The 16165-nt window shown below is 41.9% G+C and overlaps 1 protein-coding gene across 18 annotated transcripts in view; it reads right to left on the bottom strand.

Annotated features, from left to right (window-relative positions):
* Adgrl2 (adhesion G protein-coupled receptor L2) overlaps positions 1 to 16165 on the bottom strand; it is a 618755-nt gene that overhangs the window by 158119 nt on the left and 444471 nt on the right. For 13 of the 18 annotated variants that reach the window (XM_048453608.3, XM_085677558.2, XM_085677556.2 and 10 more), the window contains exon 1: positions 15818 to 15954. The exons of the other annotated variants lie outside the window; for them this stretch is intronic. The gene's annotated coding sequence lies outside the window, so the exon portion shown is untranslated. Of the gene's footprint in view, positions 1 to 15817; positions 15955 to 16165 lie in introns of those variants that run through there. 18 annotated transcript variants of the gene reach the window in all.

The raw sequence follows: 16165 nt of genomic DNA, 5'->3' as shown, positions 1-16165 counted from the left end.
AAGCTACATTTTACCTTGGGTTTTGTGCCAGGAACTGAACCCAGGGCTTCAAGAATGCTAAGCATAGTTGATCTGCACCCCTAGCCCCCTTTCCTTTTAGAATGAAACTGTGTGTTGAAATGATGAAAAATATTAAAGTTATCATAAGTACTTGGCATTAAAAGCACCAATTTCCCAGACAAAGAATGAACGTTCAGAGATGGATGGACCTAAAGACTCGGAGAGGTCTGGGTGTTCTCCAAAGTCACCTTACTAAAGAGTGACCATGAAAACGGTGACTCTTAGCTCAAACTGCGTCCTGCTTTGTCGGACTCTTCCCCGCATTTTCCAGCAGTTTGACTCTGGATCTTTCATTGTTGATCCATTACAGGTTCCTACCCAATGCTCAGAAACCCCTATGCTTCTTAAATCTTTGCAGTTTTCTTCTTATTAATAGGAGTAATTTGTATTCATAAATACAAATTAAGGACAACAAAATGCAGTTACTACACAATTTCACCAAGGTCACAGAATCTAACAGAAAGTGAGACGTGAGAGAAAAAACTGAGACTTGGATCTTACAAATACAGCAATTTATAGATTAGAAGTCACAGAGAGTCAAACCTGCTTGTACCCAAAGACTAAGACAATCAGCCAAGGTCCCAGCCAGATGCATTTAAATATTTACTTAACATAAATTGGGGGGGGGGAAGATGACCAAAACAAACCAACTGAGGTGCACCTTCCCCCTGCCAACCCTCTCACGTAATCTAGTTCCCCAGTCCCTTTAAAACCACTCCAGGACTCAAAGAAATTGAAAGCATCAGTTCCCTCACAGCACCGGACGTCCTCTAAGGAGCTCCAGGGGAAGTTTCTGCTATTTTGCATACTGACAAAGGCCATCCATACTTTACAATGAATAATCAGCATAGTTAGCATCCAGGGGAACTTTTCATAATGATGCCGACCATGGGGTGGGGGTGGGGGGTGGATGGGGTGTCAAGTATTTCTCTCCCAGCCAGGGAGGGCTTGAATGCCTCTGAAGTCACAGGAGACCACCGTGGGTTTCACCTACCCGATACTGTTATTCCCTGCTGGCCGTCACTAAAAGCGCAGTTCACTCTTGGTGCCCCGGGGCTGGGGTGGGGATAGCAGAAATTATTTGAGGGAATGGAAAAAATATTTTCCCTAAAGAATTAGATTTATTTATTATCTTTATTTAGTTATGTGAGTGAGGCTAGTGGCTTTTTTGCGCACCACGTGCATGCAGGTGGCCACGGAGGCCAGAGGCCTGGGGTCCCTTCCACCTGGAGGTACAGGCTGTTATGATCGCCCAGTGCTGGTGCTAAGAATGGGCAGAAACCAAACCCAGGTCCTCTGCGACAGCAGAAAGTACTCCTCACCTCTCAGTCATTTCTCCAACCCACAGAAAAATACTTTTTGAAGAAGAAAAAAAAACATCAGCAATTCAGTGGGATGTGAAGAATATCAATTTATCAAAAAGCATTTTTGATAAAAACTACCCTATTAGGACATCTGCAAAGTATTACAGGAATATACAAAATGCTTAGAAGCGTAGATTGTCCTAATAGTGCCGGACCAGCTTCATAAGTGTGCAGAAATCAGAAGTTACTCTTCACAAGCAGGCAACGCTTACTTATTAAATTACATTAACACATCAAAACTGTGTTTGCAATTTATTTTTAATTCAACACTAATGTCATGGTGCTATGACTCCAATATTCCTGAAACTTCCTTCCTGTTTGTCATAGAATTAACACACAGCAGTGAAAAAGAGCCCACACTGCACTGACCCAGTTTTCAGTACCTGCCTTCTGTTTGCTCGCTTTGGCTTTTCCCAACAGGGTTCTCACTCTGTAGCCCAGGCTGCCCTCAACGTCATGACAATTTTCCAGCCTCAGCGGTATCATTCTTAAAATCCTTCAAGTATTTAAACAATAAATATAATAAAAACTACTTAATTGACTATTGTTTTAAATAGATCAAATTCTTATTTTCTAGGCTTTCAAGAATATTCAAAGTATTAAAAATCAATCCCCAGTATTTTGAAAATTGAGGTATTTAAAAGTGAGTTCTGTGAGCAGGATGAGGGCCAGGCCCCTTGCTGTCATGGCGGGAAACCAGAATTTGACTTCCGGAATCCCGGTTGTGTAAGAAAAGAATTCACTCTTGAATGCTATAAATCTCTACATGTGTGCCAAGGCATATATAAGTCCCCACCCCCAACACACACACACAGTAAATAAAAAAATAGTAGCAGTAATAGGATGCTTAAGCTTTATTCTTGGAAACGTTTTAAATGTAATGGCAACTGAAACAAATTAAATCTATTCTCATTTAATGGTTTCTATTACAGGTTCCAAGAATAAACTTTTATATAAACTTAATCTAAATAATTTGTCATATCTGCAATATAATAAAATATGAATCATGCCTTTACAAGAATAATAATAAACAATTTCTCTGCAATGGATACAGAGTTTATCAATCTCTAAGGCACCAAATGGGCACAGGAGAGGGCTCTTCTATAAAAACAACAAAGCATAAACAATATACTTGGCCACCGTGTTCATTAATAATGTTGTCACCTCATTTATATGAATTCTATGTCATCATAATTCCACAAAATACTTTATAAGCATTAATCAAGGCTAAATTTTTATGGAGGTTATAATCAGAGAAAGGTGGCTTTAGGATCTATTGCTGTCTTAATGTGCTGCAGCTGTTATCCCAAACCCCAGACGTACAGGAAAGGTTGTCTTCAAATAATTCAAATTGCAATTCAAATAACTTCAAGGGGACAGGTATTAATGCTTCACACTGGTTCGTTACTACTAAGAGATCACAACAGCTTTGTCATGAAGCCCACACAGGTCCTAAAATGACTGCATAAGGATTTTCTTTGAATCTATGCTAATCTCTTACTGAGGGACCTGGCGTAAATAACAGAACCCTATGCTTTGATTTATATTTTGTCAAAATAGAAATGCCTTCCAAAAATCAACCCTGACTCAAGGAGCAATGAGTACAAATTAACTCTTTGAAACCGTAACATAATATTCAGTGATTAAAGAATTTTACTGGGTGTTACTCTCTTTCTTAAACATGGAAATGAAAAACAGTAGGCTCACCAATCATATTTACATTAAAGTATTTCAACCAAACATATATTAGAGACAGACATACAGCATCAGTTTTTGTATCTTGAGTTTTTGATATTTTCTTAGATGTATTTGATTTGATATAAAGGCAAAACTAAAATATCTCAATGAATAGGGGAAAGAGTGAAGTTCTTAATTTCATTTTTTTAAAAAGACTGTAGAAATTTTATATTCTATGATCTTAATCATTTTCTATTTTGTTAAGGTTTGAATGGGCAGTATCATCTGAATCCAGAAAAATCTATCAATGTACACATAATAAACAGTTTTCTTTAAACCTCTGTTAGACTTAAATTTGAGGAAATTTCTGAGACAGAAAAAAAAAGGAATCATTTGAAACAATTAGAAAATAAGTGAGTTTTACTACTTTATCTTTAAAATAAAAATATTAATGCTTAAAGTCTAGGAATATTAAAATATTTTAAATAAATTTTATATACTTTTTCTCATCCAGTTATGAAAACATCAAGATTCATAACTTTTCGTTCCTGGTTTCAAAATACCCACAAATAAGCCTGTGATTACTATTTAGAGTTTATGTTTTCTGCCTCTATTAAAAGTACTTGACATAATATTTGACTCATGATTTAAGGAGGATCAAAAATATACTTTTTAAAATGAGTATCTTCCATTTTATAACTCTTTTATTAAGAAAGTTATTTTGAAGAAAAGAAAAAAGAAAAAGAAAATTATTTTGACAGTATACTCATTACTTATTTGTGAATATTATTCCTAAATACAGTCTATCCATAATATATCTTGTTTTAGAAAAAAATCAGTCTGCTCAAATGAATTTGGGACCAATGTATACATATTTACTTTAAAATCATACATTTACAAATGAACACAAGATACTACATTATAAATGTCTAGTCTTCAAGAATATATGATAAGATTATCTGACAACTTACAGAGACCGCCAAGGCTGTTTCTAACAGAAAAAGCAGCTACCAATGCCTTCCAAAACCATTCCCAATATTGTAAAGAGCCAGCAGTATTTTTACAAGAACATTTGAAAACATTTTGCAATGGACTCAGATTTCACAAACCTGGGGAGAGAGGAAGGGCCACTGAAATAAATGTTCTACTTTTAAATTTCAGACAATACAAGTAGCACTTACCCTAGCTGTGCCTTTCCAATAACATCACAGAAGTTATGCACTTTGTGACAGCCCCTGCGTCTCTCCTCCCAGTCTTCCTGGAATAAATCCTGCAGTAACCCTTACCTCGCTGAGGAGGAGGCTGAGGCATTCGCTGGGAGACAGTATAGAACTGTACCATCAGGCTCCACTTCCCAGCGCCTACCCACTGGGATAAGAAATGTCCCTGCAAAGCATTGTTTAAGACAATGACACACACTTGGCAGGAAGGAATGCCTATCAATAATGCTATTGAAGAGGAGTATGCGGATGCTTGTGTGACGCACAGAACCGTAATCCTGTTGAAGAATAATTGCTGTTGCTAACAGTCTTTACCCTGTTATGAAAATGCTCCGCAAAGCTGTAGCACAGACTTGTTGAGATAACACAGAGTGTAACATTTACACAAAAGCCCATGTCAGTGCCAAGAATCTCTCTATTAAACCATTTTTTCTCACCTGCAGGGTTACTCTGTGTAACAGTAATGATCTGACTCCGCACATTAGGTAAAGATTAGCTAATGGAATAATATATTCAATACAGTGAATTTCATTAGGAATCAAAGCCCTTGAAAATACAAAATAAGTATGTTTGTCACGCCAATTTGGCAGAGGGAGAGAGACTATTACATCTCTCTTCAAGAATACATAAGTGGGTAAACCCTTTTTATACCCCTCCAACAAGCAAATTCTCAAATATGACTTCATCAAGAGAGAGAGAGAGAGAGAGAGAGAGAGAGAGACTGGCATTGTCAACAGAATTTGATACTGTGAAATTTACTACCAAAAAGCAAATGTATGCAGGCAGTGTGACACCAAGGAGCGCAGCCTGAGCACTTACTGTCCTACCTGTCAAAATGCCCACACCCAGAATTTAAGCAGTTTTGAATAGCTTGGAAATTCCATTGGCACAGTTTACGCAAAGAACACAGTTTTCAATCAAAGCACCACCTGTCCAGCTTGCACTGGTGCTTTTCCAAGGTCTCAACAATCCCCTCCTGATCCCTTTGGGAAGGTTCTTCCTGATGGTCCCCTTGTCTTGTCTCTGAACCCATTTGCTCGCTCTGGCAAGTCTTTAAACTGAAGTGATCATTCACTGTTTTTGAGACAAGAACACATTCATCTCGTTTAGCCTATTGACTGAGTGCACGTGGAGAGGGATACAATTTGCTACTTTGTGTTTATGGGTCGTCTAATAATATTGTGTATAACCTGGGGAAGTTCCTAAAGCCTAGCCATCTCTTCCTTAATGGGCATGGGTCTAGAGACTTTTCAAATCTGTTCTCCCCTAGAGGTTCAGTCAAAGTAAAATAAAACCTCGAAATGAATCAACCTGATGTGTTTATCTCTATGATTTTCTAATATTTTTACTAATTGGGAGCCTACTTGTATTCTATGAATACAGGAAATGATAAGCACTGACTTACTAAATTTCACTGGAATTTGACTAACCTCAAAATGACTCACTTTCTAGCCAGCATTTACTTACACACAAGAGTAATTTAGAAGTCTTTACCATACTTTTCAAAGGGTAAATTATCAATGCTTGTGCCCTGATTATTTTTTTCTCATATACAGGCTCCCTCTGCAGGTAATAACAAGAGTTAGCAAAAGTATTTGCAGTAGCTAAACACTGCAACTACCTACACTGTTCTCGCCTCTGAGTAAAAAGGTGTTTCCTGAAAATCTGTGATTGACAAATAATTATCGTATTCTCCACCCTGGATAAGAAGCTTGCCTGGCCTGGCAGCATGCCCAAACTTAGCAGACACCGGAGGGCTAATCACATGGGGGAGGGGGGAGAAAAACAAAACATTTAAAAAAAACCGTTGTTTATACTTAACCAGCCTAAAGCCAAGTGCCCAACACACTGATTCTGTTCACCTTCTGAACACAAAGCAAACAGCCAAAGGAGACACACCTTCAGATCAACAACTGTTGAAGATGAATACACCTCATATTCCTAATCTTTCTCTCGGGAACTCCAAAACTGAGGGGTATTTTCTTTTTAAAACAAAATTTTATTCCTTTAGCGTAAAAATGAAGATTTAGAAAACCGTTATCTACACTGTAAATGCCATTACTTCTTTTGTAATATTTATTTCGGAATTTCTTTTAATCCATCTCTACCCAAGACCCACTTTTGCCAAATGCCCGTCCCCCAGGTTTATATAAATTAGAATGCACACGACAGTAAAGGGGGAAGAGCAGTAAAAGTCTGGGGGACAAGGTGTTAACCCAAAAATCCCTGAAAGAGAATGACGGATACTGCCAATTCTGTGGGTTCTCCTTCCTGGCATCCCACCACTCCTTTCTAATACATAAATAATGAACAGGAACAAGCCATTTCTAATATGATTTGCCTTACATTAATTGAAAAGCTTATAAAAACTGTTTCCTTTTTTAACTTCTGTTTCTTTTGGCTTGGTTTGATTTTCTGATACAATGGCTCCCTATATAACCCAAACTGATCTCCAGCTCACAGCAATTCTTCTGCCTCAGCCTCCTGTGCTGGGATTACATTCTTGGACCACCACACCCCACAAAGGTGATGCCTAAAACCAAAATTGTTAATGAGCAAATGAAAATTATAGGATACAGGATTAGCTCTGAGACAGATCATTTGTCTAGCGTGCACAGGGCTCTGGATTTCAACCTCAGCACGGGAAAACTAGCAAAAATAAAGACATGGATTAATTTCCATGCTAATTACAGAAACAAAAATTCTATGTCACTAGATTTTTTTTTTACCCCAAGGAAACAAAGAAAATTAGGCAAAGGGATTTTAAAATGTAGGATGTCCGCGTATTTGAAAAACAGTAACAATATGAAAACTGCATTTGTGTACCTTGTGGGTACCGCAGCACTCACAACGGGAAGGGCAAAGGGTATTAACAGTACTCTTTATTTGTCTGTTCAAGTAAACCGAGAAGGCACAACTAGGTCTGCATTATCTTCCCCATGACAGAGATGCCTAGGGCATCGTGAGTCTGGTCTCTAATTTCTATTCGTTGACGCATCTGAAACTAAATGAAGCAGTTTTGTATTGTATCTGTCTTTTCAAACACGGCCAACGAGACATGGAGTGTGTTCAGGCTATCTTGTCTCCAGTGTACCCTGTGTCAGGTCACAGCAAGCCTTCAGCAACACGTGACCACACGAACACCTACTAGAGGACACACGAGCATAAATAGGCAACATTACCAAAGGCTGCTCGTGATAGGTACAAGACAGCCGGGGAGTCTAGCAACTGAAACAGCTCTGTGAATCCAAATATTAGGAACACAAGGAAGGAGCTGTGGATGGAACACAAAGGGAGAACCTAGCTGAGCAGTAACTGCAAGGCCTAGGCTCCGTTCCTAGTACTTGGGGGAAGGGGGCGGAAATTAGTGGAGAAAAGGATGTGTAAGAAATGTAATTTCTAATCAATAACCACAGCACCAAACACTAAAAGACAGAGGCTTTTAATGCAGGAGAGTAAAATTTCCCTGTGGAAGGTATGTGTGGAGTGAAGAAATAAAAAGGAGAGAAATAAATGTTGCTTTTAAGCGAAGACAGAAAAATCATTTTTAACACCTCTTTCCTATGTGAGTGGAAGCTGAGAACTGATTACGTAATGGTATTCTACAGAAAATAAACGCCAAGTATTGAGTTTATCCACATTTTGCAATGGTTCTCCCATCTGATGGGAAAGCAGTACCATAGCACTTCCGTTTTTGAAAACAATTAAAATCAGGGCTTATTTTTAAAAGACAACAAAGCTGTCCGTTGCACTCTCCATAAATAAATGTGTTGCCACGGTCTACAAACGAAAGCATCAGTCTGGACCAGCATCACCTCAGCTGCCCCCCAGTCTACGGCCATTTTGACAGTAACTGGGTTAGATTGTTTAGCCATCCCATCCCTGAGTAGTAATGGGTTCGAGGCATAGACTGAGGCATCAGGAGCAGGGAAAGGGCGAGAACAGTGGACAGCATGCACAGTGCACGGTCCAGAGGTTGAGAACACCTTCGACAGCAGACCACAGCTGACTCACCAAATCATTTTAAAGAGTGATGCCAAGATCATACCTGGTTTGCACTTTAAATTTCCATTCATTCTTAGCCTAACACTGCCTAGAAATAGCAGAACTACCGATGAATCAAGATGCTCAGGATGTAAATTGCTTGCTCATGTGTACATGGGGCTAAACAGTTTGCCCTGGTGGCGAAACCCTGCCTTTTTCTTTTATTAGGTCTACCCCGGCACATTGTTTTACCACTACTTCGCTAAAAATCCCATTGTGTGTATCAGAAAAAGACAGACGCTCTGTATGCTTTTGTTCTGACAAAATAACATTGGTTTGATTTCATGGTGTGTCTCACCAACTTCTGCCATCCTTCACAGCCAATAATTGACGGTTCGCTTTTATGTCCTTTTCTTTTTTTCTACGTTCAATTGAAAAAAAAATCAAGGTGATTTAATGTATTCTAAAATAAAATTAGGACTTGGTCACATATTTGTGGGTACTTCTCTCACCTATTTTTCAATGCTACATTTCTAATTTTATAAAGTACTGCATCCACCTCTTTAAAAAGGCATCTAGAGGTTTGGGGTTTTCATCTCCCCGAACACACACCCAGCTGTAAGGAAATGAATTGCAGCAGCAGAATTCAGAGACTGAGGTGCAATATCGTGTCTGTCTGTAATGTTTATAAGATGGTCCTTGCAGGTTGGGAGAGGAAGGCATCAATGGCAGGACACACTGGGACCTGTTCTCGTCCCACGCTTTCTTGTCCTGCACCGATTAACGCTTTGCTCTGCAGAGGGAGACATTACATCCGGGCAAAGACAGACCTAAATTTTACCCTCAGGCAGAAATCTGATTTAAACATCTCTATTTAAAGTGGCATTTGTCCTCCTCCTTTCAACTGGTTTCCCTAGAAATTCCAGGAAGTTGACTTCATGACCTAAAAACAGCCGGGTGTCTTCTGAGCAGCACTGGTGACTATTCTTGCACTAGGGCAAAGCTGAGTGCCAGAATGAATCAAGGTGGTCATAAAACAGGTGCCTGGCTATCTGCAGCAATGAAGTCTGCACCCCTTTATTGCGCTAAGAATTTAAGAGGGAGGATTCGGTATAAGTCGAGTGTTGGTGATAAAAAAGAAATCCTAAAATGTGGTCCTGTGGATGCCAACTGGCCGCCTTTTCTGAAGGAGGAAGCTTCTTCAGATTCCTCAAATCATGTGCAGCACTTCATGATACTGATTCAAACTGTCAATTGACCAAAGCTTCTAGAAAAGCAACCTCTATAGCAAATAACACCACCACCAAGGGTACAGCTTCCTGTGCGTTACCTAGCAACTGCCATGAAAACAAAAATGGAAAGAGAAAAGAAAAGGATGCATAATAATAATAATAATAATAATAATAATAATAATAATAATAATAATAATAATAATAAATCACCCAGTAGGCAAACACATACATATTACAAGAGGAGCCAACGCCCTCACACTGCAAAGCACGGTGACTTTTGATATTATTAAGCAATTTCGACAATGCTGGCAAGTTTCTACTAACCAAGGTAATCTAATTTCTGTTGCTTTTCAATCTCAATTGATTTTTTTTTCTTTTAGCTGTTCTGGTAATTGAACAAATTTATACAAGTGTGATGGGATTTTATTTACTACCACACAATGCATAAAATCCTCTATGAAGACAAACAGTATACTTTCATAGTGCTGTATTTTTGTTGTAATTAAACAAATTGTATCTGGATTTGCTTTGTGCTTTCCAGACAGTTCCACAGTGCCTGTCGTAATTGCACTTTATTTGAAAGCAGGAGCTCGGTTCCTCAAACGTCCTCTTCCCTGGCAATATTTGCCTATCAAACATAAGAAGTTTGCTATGGGTGGGGGGCATGGCTGGAAAGAATAATAAACTTTTCAAAACTTACTGAACTGAAATTTATTTTAGAAGAATCCAAACTATTACTTGCATTTAGTCTATCAGACCATAGACCTAAAAACATTGATTTTTAAATGGTGGTTTCAGTTGATTGGGCCTTCCTATTCTTACGGCCCATGACTTGCCTAAAAATAACGATTTGTATCAAAATTAGTATGAATTTTTCTAGTTTATAACACGCACTAAGGAAACCTACACAACAGACTCAAGTACCTACCTGAAGTCTGATGGGTGTTAATGACTCTTTGTTTGTGACTACACCAGGTCAGTATACTAAGTGTTATGATTCACTGTATCTAACTTCAATAATTAACCATCTACCTGTATATTCAACAAATCATTTTCTTAAGCTGTTTCTTAAAGCATTTTTAGGAAGAAAGAAAGAAAAGGTCACTTCTTTACCCAATCTTGGAGAACGGCTCACACAACTGGAGGTTTCAGAAAGTAGTCCATCTATTTTTCTGATAAGATCGCTCTAATTATAGTAATCTAATGATTAAGTACGTCTTCTACCTTTAATCAAGAATTATTTGCAGAGGTGAGTATTTGGGTAGACCTCAAGAGCCAGTGTTATGTAACAGAGAGGCTAACCAACCTGTGATTTTCCTCTCGCTTTCAAGTAGAAATGTTTTAATCTTTGTTCAAAATAGTTCCAAAACAGTTATGGATTGAGGCAATGTGAACCTGTAAGCGCAAGAGTCGAACTGACCGAGATATCTGTAAGGATCCAAGTACTTTTTACACCCAGTTATAAAACTTGCTATTTTTAGTAGTTTATCAAAACCTTCAATTTAAATAGGCATGCTTGTACATAACCTTCCTCCATCACATGTACGGATCTCTAGCACATATCGCCCTGAAAATGACTGTGTTTTTCTTTTACAAGGATCTGCTCTGCTGAAAAGCAGGCAGGTGTCAAATGAGCCCCTTGCCCTTGGCGACTCCAAAGCAGATACAAGGAATCTAGATGCCAAAGTGCAAGCCTCTAGCAGGGAAAGTTCTAAGAATAGCACTTCCCAGGATGCTCAATTCTCCGTTCTCAAAACTGTATCTGATTCTTAAGCAAAGCCTGCCTAACCTGAGTTCTAGTTGTCAACACTTAGGCAAATGGGAAAAGGTTTCTGTTAAAACGAAAATGGAGCGTTCATAGGTGGGTACAAGTGTGTTAAGCCCACACACTGCAATAAATCTCTAATGCTGTCTCTAGTGCATACTACAACTGTTAATAAACCATCGTTTAAATAATTTTTCACAAACATTAGGTCAAATAAATATTTTTATAGAAAACAGAGCAGTAACGTTTTATGACTTGGGTTTGCAGATCGCCTGTGACTCTGACCTTCACATCCCTGTCGGTTTTTTTATACCCCACATGACTTAAGGACACTAAAATACACCCTAAAATTTTTAAGAAAGCACACAGAGCCCGAGTACTGATCAAGCAAAGCCCTGACCCTGAGTAAACTTGGTTTTAAAGCTCTGTATTCTCTGCATGTTTTGAGAAACACCGAGAAGCCCAGGCTTTCAGCTGATTGTGGAAACCGCAGCAGTAGAAACACCAGAGGTCTCATCTGAAATTAGGACTCGCAGGACTGCGAGTGAGATCTCTGCATTTATATTCCTTTTCGTGACATTCGGAAGTTATGCTGGTGGCTTTGATGTTACTCCACCAATAAAACAGAGCGAAAAACCTGGAAAACAGAGTTATTTATTGGAAATTCTCATGTCAAAACTTGAAGTAATTGGTTTGTTCTAGCCCACATGATTCAATATTCTGAATTCCCTAACTACCTGTTCCCAGGGCTATCTGCATTTCTAAATTCGTTTTCTGTTGCCAACACACACCAGCCTGGTGATTGCAAATGGCAGCTGAAGAGCTTCAACTGCACATTAATTCTTCTCTAAGTAGCCCAATTTTGTCATCTAAATTCTAAGAAATCTTAGTCTCACTGCCTTTTACACCTTTAGAGAGTTGTTAAACTCAGGATCATATAAAATGAAGAACAGTATTTTCAAGGCAATTTCTGTATGATCCTAATAGCACTGAAGATGGTGTGTCTTCTCGAGAAGACTTAGCACTCAAAGCAAAGGCGTTACCCACAACTGGAGCACAGCAGGCACAATTACAACCAATTCCACCCCCACCCCAATACTACAGTGTTTCTTTGGCTAGTGAACCAAGCAGATAAACAACTATCATAAAATGATTGCACAGTGAGGCTCTCCATTGGAAAGGTACTAAAAAACTCATCTTGATCTGAAAACAATTACCATCCCACTAAACAAAAGGCTAAACTATTTAGGCAATTAATGGTGGAGCTCCCCCCCCCAAATGGCTATATTAGAATTCATTTCCACTATTAAAATAGAAGCTAGGAGTCCAAACCCTGAGTAAATATCTTTCCTCCAAGGAAAGAATGTCAATTCATATTCAAAAGCAAACATCACAGGTAAACCAAGAAGAAAAGAGGAGAGAAGGAGAGAGGGAGAGAGAGAGAAAGAGAGACAGAGAGAGAGAGAGAGAGAGAGAGAGAGAGAGAAGCTTACAATTTTCAACCATTCTGTTTATCTTTAAAAATCAGTTTTGAAAAACTAAAGTGAAATAAATACAAGTAATTCAGAAGAAAAAGAGTTCTCTCTTGATCTCTCTGCTCTCCACAAATGCCCTATAGGTGAGTTTCTTATTTCTTTCTTCACTCAAGTTCTGGGTTGCTAAAAGAAATTCAGACATAGTGCTCTATAGATGGGGGAAAACTGAACCAAGAAAACTGGATATTTTTCTTGAAAAACAACTTTAATCCAAACAAAAGATTGTGTCTAGTGTTTGACAAAAATTTAAAGATAAAAACAAAAACGGTATCTAAATAAAATTACATTCATTTAAATAAAAGTCATAAAATGTGAGTCTTTGTCGCTTGGAAACCTTTTCCAAGCTGATACTTCTATCAGAAGTCGTGCTAATAAAGCTCATATGGGCTTTTAATTTTCAACAAAGTCTACTTCCTTTTATTCCTATTAATTTAGTAAGTGTATAAAAAAGTTTCCGATGTGTAGTAATGAGTGTCTTATCACAAAATAGTTACTGTTGTGTAGACTAATTGGAAGCCCTTCTAATTGTAATAACAGAGCAAAGGGTGTCTTAGAAAAGCTTTAGGTTAAACAGTTGGGCTTTTTCCGAATGTTTCACTAAGGGAACCCCAAAAGAAACGCCAACAGAGACTATCCTAAAACAAAAGGTCACCGCTTTCCTAAGAACAAATCATTTATCAATTGAAAATAATTGTCTTGCCATCTGCAAGCGCTCCAGAGCAAGAGACAATGTTTCTTAGCTCACATAATTACAGACAGGGAAAGTTCGGCAGCCGGGCTTGGATGCTCCTTCCAGCCAGCACCCTTTACAATTCCCATTGCCCTTTGGGCCTCGCCTTGGACGCAAAAGGAAGACAGGCGGCAGTTTTCTCAATTGAGCTGAAGCTAAGAAACCTTTGATATGCTAATCGTCCCCTTCAAACGGTAAGAATTCACACTTGCATTAATTCAAACAATTTGTGCAGTATGTGAAATGGCACCTCTTTTCGAGCGCGGCAACAAAAGGAACTCAGCAGCAGAGCATGCGTTCCTTGGGATTCCATCACGCACCAGTTTACTGGACGGTGCGGGGGGGCGTGGGGGGGAGACAAAGTTCGAAAACACACCTGAACTTAAGCAGATTTTCTTAGGAATCTCTAAGGATAGCTAGTAAGCATCAAAGCACACTACAATTACAATTACCTTTGGCTAGGCTCGAGACAGTTCCATCCTACCTGGACGCTGTCACGGTCACCCCCAAAAACTTCTGTGTTTCTGTGGACGAATTGGTGCTTCTTTAGGGCCTGTTTCTTAAGATTTACCCCACCACAAATCCTGACTTAGCAAGCAAACTACCAACAGGCAATCATTGACCAAACGGGCGTGCCTTTCTTCAAGGTTGGAATTAGAAGTAGGCAGCGTCAACTCGGAAGCAGGCTCAAGTCTTAGGCTGCAGAGGGAGAAATGAATGAACCAACTAACTACGGGGGAAACGACGCCTCTGGAAAGGGGGACAGCACAGGGGAACTCAAGCCCGGGAAAACGTAGAAGAAAAAGCAGCGGCGGGGGGCGGGGGCGCTCCTCAGAAACCTGGCCTTTGTAAGGGCAACCATCTGGTTGCCGCTGAGGCTCAGGCGCGCCCAGGCTGCCTGGAGAAGCTGCTAAGCAGCCTGACACCTTTCATGAAGCAGGAGGGAAACATTTCCTCCGTCTGAATGTGAGACAACACAGTTTGTATCTGGAGGAACGGAACGGAGGGGCCCGGAGAGGGGGAAAGAGAGAAAAGGAGGGAGGAGGAGGAGTCCCCACACGCCAGGGAAAGGCTCTGATGGGCAGCGCAGGACGTTGCTTTTAGAGGACAGGCTGGACCAAGAGCTATAAACACCCAGGAAGACGCACGTGCCTCGGCCTCTGCTCTGAGACAGCCCCGCACTCGCTAAAGCCTCCAGCGATTTCTTCTAATCCAAACCCTGCAGTTCAGCGAAGAGAAGAAAAAAAAAAAAAAAAACTTTGCTGGTCCCAACTCCATGAGTCCTGCACACTCAGAGACGCCTCCTCGCTGTGGGTCGCCCTTGTCCCTGTGGTGTGGCGGAAGGTCTAGAATCCAGAAGCCCACGCCCGCGACCCCAAGGGTCTCCCTCCCCTCGCGCTCCTCCCACGACTCCTTCTCCCTGCTGCTTCCAACCGGGGGCTTGCACACGAGCCAGTAGGCTCCCCACCCCAAAGGCAGCCCACGCCCCTTAACTTCTCCTGCAGGCCCAGCGCGGCCCGCTGCTGCCCTCTCACTGCCGGTCCGGGAGCTTCTCTGCCCTGGCCCCGGCCCGCCGAGTCCCCGGGCCCCGCCACCCTCCCTCCCCGTCGCCGAGCTCCCCCGGCCCCGGTAGCAGGCGCCCCTAATCGCTGCCAGCCTCAAAACTAGAGAGGTCACATCTGGCTGTGCTTTTCTCTCATCCTCGCCTCTCCGCACCACCTGACCAACGACAAGAAACGACAGCCCGCAACAACTCATCCAAGCCCTCCCCCACCGTCCCCTTCCCCGGGACTAGCTCCCAGGGCCAAACCACGGACGAGTCCCTGCCGAGTCTGAGGCCCAATATCTGGGGCGGGACAACCCGGGCGAAAACGCACTTCACAGTCCCCCTCCACAGCCCCGTTGCGTAAAGAACCAAGGGCACCTTCTGGTCCCCAAGCTTTTTAAGAAATGCCCCCCGAAATGCACGATTAGGTTGGAGCTGCCTCGCAAACCCGCACCCCCGCCTTCTAGGTCCCCAGCAGCCAGCCTGATTCCCGAGAGCGTGACAATAGCCGCTCGCGGCCCGGCGAGCGGGCTACACCGCACAGAGTTCTGCCGATCGATGTCGGCGGGAAGGGCTGCGCACGAGTGGCCAGCGCGGGTCTGACCCCCGCGACACGGCAACCTCCGGAGGCGTCAGCCCCATCAGAAGGCGCCCAGCAAACAGGTCTCCGAAGTCGGGTACAGAGGCACATTGTTGGCGCTTACCTCGGTATGCGCCCAAGAGGAGGGTCAATCTCGTGCGGGGAGCCGTGCGGGGACACGGGCGCCAGAGAGGGGACGCGGCGACCGGCAAGGGGTGCTCCTGCTGGCCGAGCGCGCGCGGGGAGGCGGCGGCCGCGGCTGGCGGGCCGGACACGGCGCCGCGCGGCTCCTCGGCTCGGCTTGTCCTCGGGCTCGAGTCTCCACCGCCGTCAGCCGCCGAGTCCAGCCAAGCAGCCCAGCGGCCCGGGCGGCTGCCGGAGGCTTAAGTCAACATCTTCCCGCAGTTTCCCACACGCCGCTCCGCGACACAGGGGGCTTTGCCCGCACAAGCGCGCGCCTACCGCCACACGC

The sequence above is a fragment of the Myodes glareolus genome, chromosome 17 (genome assembly GCF_982192425.1).
Source record: "Myodes glareolus chromosome 17, mMyoGla1.1, whole genome shotgun sequence".
Taxonomy (NCBI): Eukaryota; Metazoa; Chordata; class Mammalia; order Rodentia; family Cricetidae; genus Myodes; species Myodes glareolus.
This window is presented reverse-complemented; position numbering and strand designations above follow the sequence as displayed.